The 17825-nt window shown below is 30.0% G+C and overlaps 1 protein-coding gene across 3 annotated transcripts in view; it reads left to right on the top strand.

Annotated features, from left to right (window-relative positions):
• Window positions 1–1850: 1850 nt before the first annotated feature.
• LOC145316013 (UPF0047 protein YjbQ) overlaps window positions 1851–17825 on the top strand; it is a 52757-nt gene continuing 36782 nt past the window's right edge. The window contains exon 1 of one of the 3 annotated variants that reach the window (XM_080156276.1): window positions 1851–2011. The gene's annotated coding sequence lies outside the window, so the exon portion shown is untranslated. Of the gene's footprint in view, window positions 2012–6343; window positions 7330–8589; window positions 8646–17825 lie in introns of those variants that run through there. The other 2 variants (XM_080156274.1, XM_080156275.1) reach the window with 2 other exon arrangements.

The raw sequence follows: 17825 nt of genomic DNA on the forward strand, positions 1-17825 counted from the left end.
TAGAAGGGGTTGGGGAAAGTTTAGGAGGTAGAGAAGGGAGTGGGGTTGATAAAGGGGAAATTTAAACAATGACTTGCAACATGACAACATCAAAGTTTTTTTTATTCATATGTTCATAACTTATTATAATTTACCGTGTTAGAATCGTCCTATCGTTTTCAAACTTTGCACGAGCTATCCAGAAACAAAAAAATTTAAACTGTTGCAACTCTATAACTAATTCCAGAAAATTTATACGTCCATTTGAAACACGATATGTTGTAATCCATGTTTTCTCATATGAGAGAGAGAGAGAGGGATAGAAATAAAGAAAGAAGAAAGAGATAGAAAGAAAAAATAGAGAGAGAGAGATAAATAAAAAGAAAGCCAGATGAAGGAAGAGGGAAAATTGAGAAATAGATAAAAAGAGACAATAAGAAATAGAGAAAATTAAATGAAAAAAAGAGAGAAAAATGGACATTTGGACATACCTAAATTTTAGTGTTTTTTTAATGATTGAATAAAACATTTCATGATAAAATTTTAAACGTTCATTAGTATAAAAGTTTTTTAGTAGCGAAGCTACTCAAAAATTTGAAATGTCCGTTCGTTCATTAAGATTTGCTTATTCTTTGTGGTGCTAGATCGATTCCTAGAATTTCATATTATAAATTTAAGATTTAATCTATGCATCTATGGCCGTTTTCGGTCTTGTTTCTATAAGTGTCGACACCTAAGCAAGATCTGAATTCAAATGGCTATGTTATTTATAATAGTTTGGGAATTCCTCCCAAAAACTACCTTAAAGGCAGCTCTGTGCCCAAACGGAGAGGTTGAGCCTTGCAGTTGCCCAACTACTACATGGGGATGATCTTAATCGTAACTGTAGATAAAGCTTAACGTAAACTTATCCTAACCTATGTCATAGCTATTATGTGAAATTTAAGCAATCCCGCGTGAGTTTGCCAGAAGTATTACATAATCGATCTACAAATATTAAATTAAATTGACTTTGGTTTGAACTTTTGATTGCAATAAAATTGAAGTGGTATTAATCTCATTTTAAATCGGACAATTTTGGCTTCCTCCTTTCCCTACTTTTGACCCCTTCCCCTCCTCCCCTTACCATAGGTTTCATACCAAAACCAACCTTTAAGTCCCTATAGCCCCTAATCTTAAGGGGGGACTTCCTATTTAGACAATAGATTTGTTAATTTGTCAAATCAAGTGAGGTAACTGTATGAAGCGCATTAATAAGCCTTTTTAACAATTTAAAGGAAAAAAATAACAGTATTTGGCGGTATATGCCATGAAATTATAAGATTAAATGATTTATTTTAAAATGTACTAGGATTTTTGGCAGGTAATTTTTACCTTTTAATGTTTTGAATTCAACAGGCGAACATGAAGAACCGTTTCTTAAACGCATCATAAAAGATTGAATTAATGTAGAAATAAAAGTTATAAAAAGGGTAAAAGTGGTTGGGTTTAGTCTACAATAACTCTAGTTTTCCTTTTAAAAGAACTTTAACCCCTATCCTACCCCCCCCCCCCCCCCCACTACCAACCACCTCTTGCAATACCTGTTGCGTCTACGGGAAATTACTCACCGGATGTTAAAATAAGACACACTACGTAATTTAAACTAGGGGGAGTAACACATACATTTATACTATACATTACAAAATATTAAGAAATATTCAAAATCTTATTTTTTTAAATGTTTCTTTCGTTCTAAAACCAAATAAATGTTATGTGATTCCCTAACAGTCAAAAAGTTAAAATCATATTTTATTATCATGATATTTTACCCCCTCTACATGAAAAATTCTCCACACATCCGCCCTGAGTACGCTATGGTTTGAAAGCATGAAGAAAGCAAAACCATGGATCAGTTTTATTTGGAAAACCAACACAAAACAAAAATATAGTGAAATAGTTAGATATCGAGAGTTTAGAGTGTATGCTTATAATTGTGAAAAAGGCTTAATATTTAAAAAAATAAAAGATGATGTAACAATTTTTTTGAAAGGTAAAATTTGTTCTTATGAATTTGTTATGATTTACTTTGTTTGTCTATATGATCCATGGCAAATGCAACCGTTATTATTTGACTTCAGCTATATCAGTTATTTATCGCATCGTATTATAGACAGCTTTCCGATGATATTATGATGGGAAATTATAAGATTAAAACCAGTTTTGTTAAGACTAACAAAACTGGTAATAATCTTATGATTTTTATTTCAAATGTCGAAGAAAATTTCTGTAATACGATGCTATTTCGAAGCCATACTGGAAATACATTTAATCTATATTACACTGCTGCACTGCATATATAATATATTTACACTAGCGGCTACGCCCCTAGAGGCCTCTAGGGGCACTTGAGGAGGGGAGAGTCAAATTTGATAACCCAATTTATTAAGTTTTAAATTTTAAAAGAAAAAAAAATATTTTAGGGTGGGTAATTTTTTTCTCCCCCAAAATAGTTGTAACCATTCCCGGGACCTATGAGAAGCTAACCTGTTAAGGAGAACCCAGTCGGTTCAGCGGTAATCGAGATTCTTTGTACAGACAGACAAACATCCTGTTACTTTATTATATTTACATTAAGCGTTAGGGTAAATTGAGAAAATTATTGTTTCCTTGTTTGTTAAAGGATTTTAAAATTTTAATGTACAGATTGGTTACATTTCATAAATTATTTTTGTCTTTTTAAATTTTTAAAAACTGTTATTACTTTTAATTCAGACCGTTGCTTTTTTACTTATGAATAAAATTATCCTTTTTAAAAATACTCTGAATAGTAATATTGGCTAATTCTGATAGCTTCGCTTTCCACAAAGGAAATATTAAAATGTAAATTTTTCTATATAAAAAAATACAAAATCTAATTTTTTGCACTATTTGTGCTTTCTTTTGTTGTGAAGAATATCACTAGCATGAAAACATCCGTTAAAGCGAAGCTAAAAAAATTAGAAATCAAAAACAATTAAATAGTGGCTACTATTTAAATAAATTCTAAAACTCATTATTTAGTACAAGTTTTTAAGAACACCTTAAAATCTGATGATTTTTATTAATTGACAGTTTTTTAATACATTATACTATGTGATTTAACAATAGAGGAGCTATGCTCCATATATTGTCAAATTAAATATAATCATAACCCCACCAAGAATCCTAAAAAAATCCATGGAGTACCCAAAGTTGTATGACCACGTTATCTTCTTAGTTGGCTTTAAAACTTTGGTCCCCTTTAAAGATTTTAATTAGTTGGTTGCAGTAGTGTCTATACTTTTGAACCAATAATTTTGATCTACAGAAAGGATTATTTCGTGTCTTTTTTATAATGGGAATGTACATTGTACATGAATTTATTGTTCATTGTCTTATCCCTAAAGATTCCAGAATAATCTCTAGACTTTTTTCGCATCAAACTAGTATAAGAAGTGCGTGACTTAAAATGTACTTACAGACGTTTTTGTAAGAGTAAAATTGCCACTAAAACTGTCCAAATCTTTTTAAAAAAACAACCATGTATGTCAATTTTTTTTTTTTTAAATTAACTACACCCCCCGTTCTGATGTACTGACCTACAGGCCCTGATTATAGAAAAGCTTTGCCTATGAAAAGAATCGATATTGCGCATTGTGTTGTAGTATTATCACTTATGTATAAATATTTACATCTATAACAATATATTTTTTATAGCGCAGCTTTTATAATATTATGTTCAGTCCGTCCGTCTGTCTGTAACAGAGGATCTTGGGTTGTATTTAAAACCGCGCGGCTGTTAGTAACTGTGGCTGCGGCTGCCGAGCCCTTTTTTTTAATACTAACCGGATAGATATCCCTAAAGCTTAAAAATAATAAAAATGTAAGAGAAATAGTTTATTACAATTATCGCTATTGAAGGAGTATATCTAAGAGTAAGTTTTTTTTCTTTTAAGTAAAACTGCTTAATTAAGTCAAGAATTACATAGATCGGTAGTTTTAATTATAGTTCGATTGAATCTATAATTGTTATAATTTCGAAATTAACCACTTTTAGAAGCACATAAGAGTAAGCCATTGCATCTGTATGACTGACCGAACATTTATTTTGCAGATTTTAAAGATTAATTGTAAAATTATATTTAGTATTTTTCTTACAAATGTTCTTTTTAGTAGCAAAGCTACTCTAAAATTCGAAATATCTCTCAGTCTGTCATTCCTTCAGGGCATCAGGCATTTATGGGGAAAGGTGATTTTCTCTGCTGCTATTTAAGTTAAACGGTTGAAATTTTAGATAATAAATCAACAATACCAATTTTTAGGGGATTTAGTAAATAACCTATAAGAAAAAATGTCACTCAATATATTTCTCAATCGAGTGCACAGTAATTGTCGGTGTTCATAAAGGGGTATTAAGGGTGTCCCCAACCTTCTACTCCCCCCTCATGCACGCTCCTGTCACAACTATTTCCAATCCATATGATATTAATAAAAGGTTGTGTAAGGTGAGAGAAATAAAAACTGCTAAGATAAAAAGTTTTGTTAAGATAAGATGAATGACTTGTTACTAGTGCCAATCAATTAACATTTAATACAAAGTTCTCTTTACAAAGTTACTTTACAGATAATTGACACTTTTATAAGGACAAGTGGCTTCGTCCCTAGCGTGAAGAACTCTACTCACCTTTCTTTTTATTTGATAAAAAAAGAATAGAAAAATCTTTTTTGAGAAGGTTATAGGTTATTATTTTCTTAGATCTATTTCACTCAGCAGATTTTACATACTTCCCATTTAAATAATTGCTAACATGGCAAGAACCATTAATAAGCTTTCCTGTTAATTACGAATAGATAGGTTTAGAACTTTAGATCTTATTGAAATATTGCTTTGCTCCTAACCTCTAGGGCAGGGAGGCGGAGGCTTAGCAAATTAGCTTGTAACCACCCGCAAAATATTTATAAAGCTTAAATTAAAAGTACAACCAATTCGGAGCAGCCATTTACGAGATCATTAGCTTCAGACCTTATAAGTTTTTATTATAGGATAAATAAAACGATTTTTACCAAATATGAAATGCAAAGTTGTATGTGTTTATGTCAACACATTTTTATGTCCATTAAGACCAAAAAAAGGTGCGCTATTTTCACTTTTGAAAGTGTTGTTCTTTTAGATGGCATTTGAGTGTTTAAACGCTTTTCTTGTAAGTTAGCTTTAATTGTTTTTAACCCTGTATACCTCACAAAGATATGATATTATTACTCTATATGATCTCTAAAATATGATCTTGTATATAAACCATAGAAGGTAACATATTATTACTCTATATGATCTCTAAAATATGATCATGTCTATATTACTTATAGTAGGTAACATAATATTACTCTATTTATTCTCTCTAATATGATCTGCATAGTAGTCTGCATTAACCTGTCACCTAGAGAATAGTAATGATACAAACATAAACACTAGACCTGTTCAACATTTTGCTATTTTTCTTTCTTCATGTATATACTTACAAGTAGCTACGTCTCTAGCATCTAGGGACTTTGTATTTTAAGGGACAGAGATGGGCTAAAAAATGAAAGAACCAAATTAGTTCAGTGGTTATTGAGATCTTAAGCTTCAGACAAAGAAAACCTTTCTACTTTATATACTAGGATATTAGTATATTTTGATTCGAGTATTAACTGGCTCATCAACGCCTTAACATTCATTTAGGCATGACTTGCTTACTATAAGTAAATAGTTTTCTATAAAGCCTCGCTTCTCTCACTATATGTCTGTAACTAAGTAACTATGTAATTTCATTATAACTATTTATATTTTTGAGATTTGATTCCATGTTCAAAATTTATTTTGGTAATTAATTAATATCTATAGATTTCTAATTCATTGTGCATTGTTTTCTGTATTTCATTTTTTAGATTTATAATTATCTTTATTCCTCTTGATTTAATTATAGATTTAGTATTTATTTTATAAATTATCATTCTTTAACAACGAGATGAAATATTGTACAATTGCTAGAAAATTATCAAGGAAAAGTTAACTGCAAAAATTGGTGCAAATTATCGATTAAAAAAAGGAAAACTGTAAATTTTTATTATTATTATCCAACAATTTTTGCGACGGCAAAAACAAGTTTTTATTGTCTCTACCATGACTCAGATTATGCAAGAGGTAAGAAGAAAAAAAAACAGCCAACGCGCTCATTTCTATAAAGCTGGAAAGGATAACCATTCCATAGAAGGGGGACATCATAGGAAAGAAGGGGGGAAATATGTTATTAGAGGTAAGAAAAAGTGAAGGAGTTTAGGTATTTTGTTTTTAAGAAAAGAGAAGGTTTAGAGCACCATGAGTTTTAGTTTGTTAAGTGTAGTTGTCACATTGTAAAGCCTCTTCTTTTCTTAATCTGTCTCCCCCCCCCCTTTTTACATTATATCTCCAATTTTTTCTACATTTCTCTTTATTTATAACTCTCCTTTTATTTTACTCATTTCTCTCATTCTTGGTGTAATTCTCTTTCCCTCTATATATAAAACTTGGTGTATCATTTTCTTTCTTAATTTTGTTCCTTTCTCTCTGACAAGTGAAACTATTTGTGTGTACCCCTTTTCTCTGCATATATATTTCCTAGTCTATTCCTTTCCTTCTTTTTCCCCTCTTCATCCCTTTAAGTTTATATCAATGTTTATGTCCAAACAAAAATGTAAAATTTTTTTAGTGTTATCAAACAATAATTAAGATTGTTATAAATTCCATTTATTTAAAATAAAAAAAAATATTATAATTTTTATTGAAATTGATTAAAATTTGTTGACAGATCCAAATTCCTTTTCTATTCCATAAACATATTCCCTGCTACCAATCTCCTCTTTACCCTCTCCCCGCCCTCACAGCTGTACATCTCTCCCTCAACCAGTGAGAGAGCATATTCCATGTCTCTTCAGGATTCTAAATTCTCCGGAGTTGGACAGCCTCCGATATCTTGACAAGAGGAAGAGAGATAGAGATATAAGGAAAGATGGAGGTACACACAAACACATAATCATGCTATAAGGAGAAAGAAAAAAGGGTAAGGGTGGAGTGAAACTAGAGAGAGAGAGAGAGAAGAAATATTTGAGAGGAAGAGAAGAGGTTAGTTAGTGAGGCCAGGCTATTAGTGCTGGAAGGCAGAGTGATGACACGGCGGAGAATCTCATACAGTTTTCATCATTATTATTATGACTAAAAGTGTATGCTAACCCCCTGTAAACACAAAATATCCTATACATAATATAATGCTGACAGCTGGCAGCCCGTACACCGCGCTAGCATGTAATCCTTGTGCAGTACGGCCATCTAGAAAGGTACGAGCTGTACATTAGTAAATAATCTGATGCAGCTGATCTTAATTATTTTTTTTGTGTGTGTGTACACTAGTGTACGGCATATCGCGGAAGTTGCGGCTGAATGTGATATAAAAGAGTGTGTGTTATAATGTTCAGGGGTGCAGGGGGTGTCTCATTGAGAGGGGGGGGGGGGGTGATGCTGTGATCTGACAGACCTTCTTCATGATGGAGAAGAGAAAGGCCTGCAGAGAATAGGGAACATAGCAGAAGAGATAAGAATAAAAGAGAATGATATATCCATATAGATATATATATATATGTATATAGTATAGAATGATATGTTCATATATATTTCATATATTATATAGTATAGAAAACATCCAGAGGATGTATTCACCACGTTAAAGATCAAGGACATTCTCTTGGATTGATATGAGATGTTCCAATTATGTACTTTTTCATACCATTTCCCGCATTTATATATATTTTTATTTACAAAACTAAATATTTTTTTTATACAATTAGGTAAGACTTGAAAAACTAAAAAAATAAAAAGTGTAGTGATATTTTGACATGTAGTGGTTATAATTCGGACATGAGATATATAGTAATACCTTTCTCTCTCTCTCTCATTCTTTCTTTCTCTGTTTTCTTTCTTTAGTTCTTGTATATTAAGAAGAGTAAATATATTATATCTAAACGCCTTTTCCTAGTCTTTCCCCATTTGATGTTTATTCCTTTGATTTCCCCTTTTTATTATTGACTCCTGGTAGTTACCATCCATTCATCCTTAATATATATTCCTTATGTTCTACTTATCTGTTTTATGTGATATTATCTCAGATATATGTTTGTATGTGTGTGTAACTGTAATGCATACTTACATACATATTCCACTCTCATATAGATCACTTACTATTGCTTATATATCATTTATATAATACACATCAAGTATATAAAAAAAAACTTCTCATAAGTAGAATAGAATCCCTTTGTTTGATTTTTAAAGATTTAAAAATTGTTGTATTTATATCTTAAGTGTCTTTAAAAGCTATGAGACCATGGGCAATGCGAGAGGGGGCAAACCCCCCTTAAAATTAAGAGTTCCACCTCCCTGGAAAAACCCTCCGCACGCCACTGTATAGAACCCTGATGACATAAAAGCACTTAACTTACTATTTTAGTGTCGATATATCATATCAATTAAGATGCTTTGATTTAGTTAATATTTACGTTAACATCATCCAGTATGCATTACTACTATAAACCTATATCTTCAGAAATTAGTGTAGTCTTGAAAAAGAATGTAAACGTATATTTTGGATGTTTATCAGGTTAGAAATATTTTATTAAAACTTACGTTACGGGCGAAGCCACAAATAAAGAGGGTATTGTAGCAAAAAGTTAATAAAAAATAAAATTGTATTTTGTATTTACACAATGACGTTCTATTCTATAATGCTTTCCGTTAATTCGTCCCAATAGTCCGAAAAAAGTGAAATTTGATTTTCTCTGCTATTATTTTATATAGACGGTTGTAATTTTGTGTAAGGATTCCTTTACTAATGTTCATTCAGCATATACAACTACTTGGACCGTCGGTCTGTCTGTAATGCTCTAATGAAACTTGAAATTGTTCAAGAAATCTGATTCACTGAGCATCGAGCATCAACTCTATAGTTTTCTTTGATTCTAAATTGTTTTTTATGACATCAAACTTAAAGAAATATATTTTTCTCCACTGTTACAAAAGATACTTGGCTGAATTTTGATGCACAACTAAACTAAACTTTGTATTTTACCTGTGTTGTTATATTAGAAAAATGGTTTATGAGCTTTTCTACTTATGGATGTTGTCATAATTGTATTTTTTTCTATTATTCACCTATTTTTATTGTAAACTCTACTTATTTGCGTAAAATATAGAATAAATGTATGATACTTATTATTAGACTGTCACACTTACGTTTACGATTGAAAAAACATATTTGAATTTAATCACCACATTTGAAAAAATATTGTTTTAATTTTCATATTTATGCATTCTTAACCTTATGATAGCATTTAACAATTATTTTACTTCATCTATGGTCTTAACTCTCTTTTCTTTTTAAAAACAATTTGCAGTTGATTTTCATCCTAGCGTTTGTTGACTTTCTTTGATGCGCTACTTATGTTCATAATTGCTCTTGTTCAAATGTACTTTTCTTGATACACAAAATTGAAACAGTTCAGAACCCTAAGTTGGGACAGAAATTTTATTTCATTTTGATCCCAACAAAAAATGTTTTGCTGTATATAAAACCTTTTTAATTCTAAAAAAAACCCAGATTTTTATTTTTTTTGAAAATATAAATTTTCTTTCTAAGCATAATTTAAGGCTGCAGGAATATTTGTGTAAATTATAAAGCAATTATGCGGTATACTTAGGGCATAACTGCTCAGCTAAATTTATGGCATATAGGTTCTATTACGAGTTATAGCTTTTAGATAAATAATACATATAAAAAAATTTGTTTTTAGAAATTTGAATGTTTTCAAAAACTAAGTATTAAAATTTGATGAACTTATTTCAAAAAATTATCATTTGACAAAAAAATATCACTATTTTCAATGATCAAAATAAAATCACCTGCAACTTAATGAACAAAGCATGTTGTAATTGTTATCAACACAAAAAAATATTATAAAGTTTTTAAAAATTTATTATCTACTTTATTTAAGGAATAAGTTAAAATTTCTCTAGGCGACGAAGCAGCGTGTAGTACCTAATTAAAAATGGCGTCATACAATACAAATGGTCAGTATACAATGTAATTGACCGATGGTAAAATGTATACTGGCCTATCATTGGTCATTTGTATCGCATGACGTCATTTTTTATGAGGCACTATGAGATGCTTCCCAGGCGACACATTCCTGATTTGCCAAAGTCTAATAAGAGCTTGAAACGGACAGACGGAGTGTACAAATTCAAGAGTAACTGTGCTACAATTAAATAATTCATATTGAATTGTAAATGTATGGACATTGTAGATTTAAATTGTGAAATGAAAGGTAACCAAATCTAAAATTTGCACTAGAAGTCTTATCAAATGTTGTGTTTATTTAAAACAGTCAATATCATATAAATTTTTTTTTGTCTGGAGTTTACTATTTTATAACTACTAAACCGCGATGGACCTTTAAGATATCTGTAATTCATACAAAAGTAAATATGAGAATATAATTAATCTGAGGTAACTATTTTGCCTGTATATTATCCACCAGTCTAAATCACAAAAAAAATTATTGTCGGCCATCGTATTAGTGTACTCTAATATGCAGTTACACTTAATAATAAAGAAAATTATAGCATTGTTAAAATGCTATGTTAATTTTGACCAAGAAAGAAAGAATTAAAATGATGATGACAACATTTTTCGTAAAATTGCAGCCATATCATATAAAATTTCTCATTTGCACAAATGTAATCCTCAGGTTGAAAATGTATATGTACATTTAATATTCCTGGTTTAAAATAGATACATTTAATGTTCCAGGTGTTTCAATATTTTCATTTCATATCATAAATTACATTGTTTGACGATTTATATGATTAACATTTAATTACTTATTAAGGCATTATTGTTGAACTAAGTTTTACTCAAAAAACAAATGCAGCCTTAAAAAATTAACAACAATATATATTAATTTTGGTCTTTTGTAGTTTAATAAATGTTTTTGTTAAGATTATAATATTTTTTTAAGGATGAACGAAATTTTCCAAATCATACTAATTTAACAATTGCCATGATTTAATCACTTAACAACTAATCTATTTACTAATCCTTAAAATGATCCTACCTAAGTAATAAGTTAAAAGACCTCTGGGAGATTATCCCCAAACTCCTTATGATTTTAAAAGTATTTTTTTCAACCTCCTTATGATTTTAAAAGTAATTTTTTCTATAACCTAAATCCTATTATGACAAATGTTTTCTATTATAACTCGTATGACACCCAAAAGCCCGCCTTATTTATCAAGTTAGTTCTTTAATGGAATTGTTATCATAAGGAATAAAATATTTTTAAAAGTCCAAAATGTATTTTCTTATTTTAAAATGTTATTTCGCCATGCCATTTGCCATTTTATTAACCACTTTATACACAATAAGTTATATATATTTAGATATATGTATTTGTGTTACATGCAATATATTCAGAAGCCTCAGAAATCAAAATATGTACATGTATTCATATTTGTACTTTATTTATATAATCCTTTATATTGCACTTTATTTCTGCAATTATATTTGTTCCTGTACTTTTATTCTTGAAATGATTTGCATTTTAACATTGTTGGTAAAAAATATGAAACGGCTTAGTATAATGTACACTAGCGGATACGCCCCTAGAATTCGATAACCCAATTTTTCCCCAAAATAGTTATAAACCTTCCCAGGACCTATGAAAAGCTACCCTGTAAAGGATAACCACATCGGTTCAGCGGTTAGCGAGATCCTTTGGTACAAATAGACTAACAAATAAACAAACAGACAGACAGGCATCTTATAACTTTATTATTATAATATACTTATACTGGCAACTGCGTCACCAACCTCTAGCCGCCCTTTAATCGAAAAGGTAGAGATTGGCTTTAAAATATCTTAAATCTGAAAAGAGAACAGCCTAAAACCATCACAGGAATCATACCTTAAAAAGAGATCTCAATCGGTTCAGTAGTTATTGAGATCATAAGCTTCAGACAAAAAAATAGAATTATCAAATACCTAGAATTTTAATGATATTTAAAACCCACCAAACAAATTAGCCATAATAGATTTTTGGTAATTTTGATTTATTTAGTCAGGTAAGGACCGGTAAAAAGTTTTGTCATTGTTTTGGAAACAATATTAATTTAATTCTTTTTTAAGTGAAAGAATATATGAGTATCGCATCGTATTTTATGTAGAATATCATTGCATTAATTTCTGAAATGTTTTCATGGAAAAAAAACATCTATTATTCAATACGACAAATTCTTAAGATGAACTGGTTTTAATCCAGCGGCACTAATCGAAATATAATATATCGGATTTATACTCAAATATTATAAAATTAACCCAAATTTGGATTAAAAATATTTTTAAAAATGTATTTTGCAAACAAGTTTATGATTTGTGCTTCAAGTGTTCATTACTTTCTCAGCTGCAAAAATTTGTATGTGCCAAACCATTTCAATTCTTATCCTGTCCTCAATTTTTGTGTTTTCAAAAAGTGGCCAAAATGTTATGTGCTTAATTTTCCATTTTTTATTTAATATTTTGAATGTAATATGAGCAAATGGATGATCATTGAAAAAAGTTAATTTGTGCAAATTTTTTATAAAAAAATTATAGTTTAATAGGAAAAATAATACTTTGCCTTCATGGCGTGCATACTTTTGTGTTACTATATGGGATTTGATGGGAGAGGGAGTAATTTGGGTTGAAAATGGGAAAAAAGGAGAGAGAAAGGATATGAAATTAAGAGGAAGAGTTGAATGAAGGGGATTAAACAAACTGAAAGACGATATAAATCAGGAGATGCACATTCAATGAATATTGTGTGTGTTTGCACACTTCACACAAACACATATGCACACCTTACACTAAAACACACACACACACGCACACACATAAACAAACACACACACGCCAAAACACTCCAAACACTTGCACACAGATTCAAAATATTTTTATTTATTCAAGCTTTGAATTAAGACACTGTGTAAAATCAAAATAAACCAAAAAGTAACATTATAGCATTGATTTAATAGAATCTTTTTCCTGTATCATTATTTTACCCGAACATTCAGAACTTGCATTTTACCTGTTCTATTCGTTATATTTGCAAAAAAAAGTTGTTTCAGCACATGGTAGGAGTCGAGCATTCCTTACAAAACAACAAAATAAAACACATTGATGATACAAAAAAAAAGGCTTTACAACCTCATAGTTTAGAAAATGCTTCACCTGTAGCTTATAACATTTAACCTAAATAAGCATAATAATATTTTTGTATCTAAGGTAATGCTATTTTTTTGTTGTTGAAAGTTTGTACGACCATAATTTGAATTTGTGTGCATGATATAGTGTGAGAGTGGAATATAAATAGGTAGAAAGAAAAGGACAGGTGTGCACAGGACAGTTAGATACTTGAATGGATTGTTATGTAATTGGGCATAGGACAGTGCAGGCTGTGCATCCGGGCGCTGGCTGGATAAATTGATTAAAAAAGAAACCAAATTGGACTAAGGTTTTTTGTGAAAAAGTTTAAGCTTTACTTTAAATACACTATCATGATATCTTATAATAGTTTTTTAATGGCTGAAAAAGTACCGACATTTCTGGAATAATAATTACAGCAAAATTATGGTCAGTTTTAAGCAATACTGTTTCATCTAATTCAGTCCAATGTTAACATTATTACTTATGTCCTATTTTGATATAATAACAGCACAAGTTTTAATGGAAAAAATTTCTAATGATTATTTACTTTTTTTTCATATTTAATTTAGTCTATGAGTATCATGTCTTTTGGTTGGACTAAATTATTCTAATCTAACAAATATTATTATAGTTTGTTGAAAATTGTCCAAATTGACAAACTTTGTTTCAACATTGTTGTTAGTGTCAAAATATCTCTAATTCAAATATTAACTTTAACTGTGATATAAATATTTTTGGGAATAGTCCCTTTCATGGCAACGCCTCTTAAGTGGCGATTCGTCGTATTTTTAAAATGGCTTTTTATAGGTTAGGTTATATTGGGTTAGGTGATTGCCCCACAGGGTTAGAGCCCCCCGCAGGGGCTAAAAATAGGAGAAAAGCCACTGTGAAAAATATGAAAAATCGCCCCTTAAGGTGTGTTGTCACGAAAGGGACTATACCCAAATTTTTATAAAAGAAATTAACATAACCTTTAAAAATTTTGACTTAAAAAAAAGGAGTCGGCTGGCAGAAGATTTTGTAATGTTTTTTTTAACAAAATAGCCTAAAACCTGTTCGGTTCCAATAAAAATTGTAAGTTATCTCTAGATTTTTAGAGATTTTACAATAAAAGTGAGTTAAAGTGATGTTTTGGGGGTTATAGCTCCCTCATGGTTGAGAAATAGTAGGAAAGGGGAACGATTATAGCGATTATATCAAATAGATATTATTTCTATTTGATCATGCTTTCACTTTTGTTGAAAATAACTCGTATCGTGATTGATTTAACTCCTTAAAAAGCTTTATATATTTTTTTCCCTCTTCTTTTTTTATTTATTTTATTTGTATCTAATTGTAAGACTACAGGTATAATGAAAGTAATAATTGAAAGGGAACCCTAGTAATCTCAAAACGTGTAAGTAAGCAATTAACATTTTTTTTGACTTACTTAAATGTGCCATTGTGCCATTTTTGTGGTAAATTACTGATAAGCCATAAAAATACTAATTGCTTACTTATATCAGCATTCAACAACAATTTGGTCTTACTTGTGAGTTAAAAGAGGGTGGAGTAAATAAATACTCAGTCATTTACAGTAAAAGTGGCTTATATAAGTTGAACTGAAGAAAAAAAAGGAGGAGTAATAATTAATCCCTTCCTTCCTGTAAGCAGTTTATGAAAAAAAGAGAAGATTTGGCTGATATAAGCCAAATAAGCAACAAATGTGATAGATTGCTTGTAAGTAATTTATCAAAAAATTGGATGATTTGGTTTATAAGCCAAATAAGCATTTATTGTGATTGATTGCTTGTAAGTAATTTATCAAAAAATTGGATGATTTAGTATATAAGCCAAATAAGCAATAAATGTGATTGATTGCTTATAATTAATTTATCAAAAATTGCATGATTTGGTATATAAGCCAAATAAGCATTTATTGTGATTGATTACTTATAAGTAATCTATCAAAAAATTGCATGATTTGGTATATAAGCCAAATAAGCATTTATTGTGATTGATTGCTTGTAAGTAATTTATCAAAAAATTGCATGATTTGGTATATAAGCCAAATAAGCATTCATTGTGATTGATTGCTTATAAGTAATTTATGAAAAAATTGCATGATTTGGTATATAAGCCAAATAAGCATTCATTGTGATTGATTGCTTATAAGTAATTTATGAAAAAATTGCATGATTTGGTATATAAGCCAAATAACCATTTACTGTGATTGATTGCTTATAAGTGATTTATCAAAAAATTGCATGATTTGGTATATAAGCCAAATAGGCATATATTGTGATTGATTGCTTGTAAGTGATTTATGAAAAAAATTCATGATTTGGTATATAAGCCAAGTAAGCAATAATTCTCATTGATTGCTTATAAGTAATTTATCAAAAAATTGCATGATTTGGTATATAAGCCAAATAAGCAATCATTTTCATTGATTGCTTGTAAGTAATTTATCAAAGAATTTCATGATTTGGTTTATAAGCCAAATAACCATTTATTGTGATTGATTGCTTATAAGTAATATGTGTTATGGAGTAATTTTCATCAAAAAAAATCTTATGGTGTTTGTATTACAGGGTCATTCAAGAGAAATGATTTTTTAAAAAAACTTTTGTATTACAGGGTCATTCAAGAGAAGTGATTTAAAAAAAACTTAATTATGCATAGAAAATAAAATTATGTAAAATGCTTTATATATTTGGAAAACCTATTATGAGACATTTACATTTCAAATATCTAAACAGGATTATTTCATCAAATTATGCGCTAAAAACCATTTTTTCCAAAGGCCTTATTTTTGAGGATTTATTGATTTAAAGGTTGTTAAAAAAATAAGCACAATTTTAAAATTCAAATTATGCGGTTTGTTTTAATAGTAGAAAAATGTTATGCATATCGTTAGAATTGTCATAAGCTATAGTTTTTTAATATATAAAAACCATTCCTGTGCTAGTATAGTATAGGAGCTACGTGGTAAAATGTTCCAATTACTGAAAACTTCAACCTTTTTCTCACATTTTTCAACATAGCTCATAAACTACAAATAGCACAAAAATGGTCCTTATATTATCAAAAACTAGAGCTTATGAGGATTCTAATGGTATGAGTAATATTTTTCTACTATTAATACAAGTAGTACAATTTGAATTTTAAAAATGTGAATATTTTGGCACAACCTTGAAATCCACAAATCTTTGATAAATGTCTTTGGAATAATTGGACATAATTATTTTCTATGCATAATTAAGTTTTTTTTTAAATCATTTCTCTTGAATGACGTTTTATATGCATTCAGCAGATAAATTCTATTGCATTATTATTTGAGTTTTCCATTTTGGAGATGTTTCCCTTAGGCTACTGCAATTACAAATTTACCTTTAGGTATAGTTTTAGGCTGTTTTTTTCTGGCAAATGCCCTTTCCCCCACCCCCTTTAAAAAAACCTGAGCATAGGCTTGTATTCAATCAGTCAATAGTTAAATAGAAATTGTAGAAGAAAATTCCTTTTTGTGGCAACCTCTTAAGGGGCATTTTGTTGTATTTTCACAGTAACTTTTCCTCTATTTCTGTCCCTTGTGAGGCCAATTGCCTAACCCTGTAGGGCAATAACCTAAAATGACCTATAAAAGCTACTGTGAAAATATGATGAAACACCTCTTAGGAGGCTTGCCATGAAAGGGACCCCAAAAATTCTTCTATGCTGGATGTTTCAGACATTAATGTAATTAACTAAAGTAGCCTCAGATAAAGTAGCCTCAGATAAAGTAGCCTCCGGACAAAGTAGCCTCGGACAAAGTAGCCTCCTAAGGAAAGTAAGAGTTAAAACTGTAGGTGGCTTGGTGTTGTTTTGGGTTCTAGACCTCTCCAAACACCTTAAAACATACTCTGCTCATGTGTTTGGTGTAAAGCATCCATTCACCAATCAGTCAACCAAACCAACCCTTTGATTGCACAACCTTTGTAATGAGTTGCCCCTGTTTTGGGCCCAGGCATTCCCCCTACTCTAACTATTATTGTTGCGCACCTGACATTGTAGCAGTAGGAACCATTATAACATCTTAAGTTATGACACGGGGTTCAGGCAGAGATATGATATAGCTTTCACCTCCCTGACGACGAGCGAGTGCACTACATGTACCCAAAGTTTTTAAGCTAACCATTGAGCGAGGATGGTAATAAAACTTTGGGTACCTGTGTAAATACAGTCAAATTTACACTCCCACCTTGGGTATAAATATAATTTACAGATCAATGTTCCATGGGAATGGTTGGTCTACAAATTGGAAATAGAATGTTAAGGTTTTTATTTAATCTAAATTTTTGCATATTTTTTTTTTTGTGGCTAATATACCAAATAATGTTATTTTTTGATAAATTACTTATAAGCAACCAATGAAAATATTTGCTTATTTGGCTTATATACCAAATCATGCAATTTTTTGATCAATTACTTATAAGCAATCAATCACAATATTTGCTTATTTGGCTTATAAACCAAATCATGCAATTTTTTTTATAAAAATACTTATAAGTAATCAATGAAAAT

Source organism: Acartia tonsa, chromosome 4 (genome assembly GCF_053477335.1).
Source record: "Acartia tonsa isolate MP-2025a chromosome 4, ASM5347733v1, whole genome shotgun sequence".
NCBI classification, from domain to species: Eukaryota; Metazoa; Arthropoda; class Copepoda; order Calanoida; family Acartiidae; genus Acartia; species Acartia tonsa.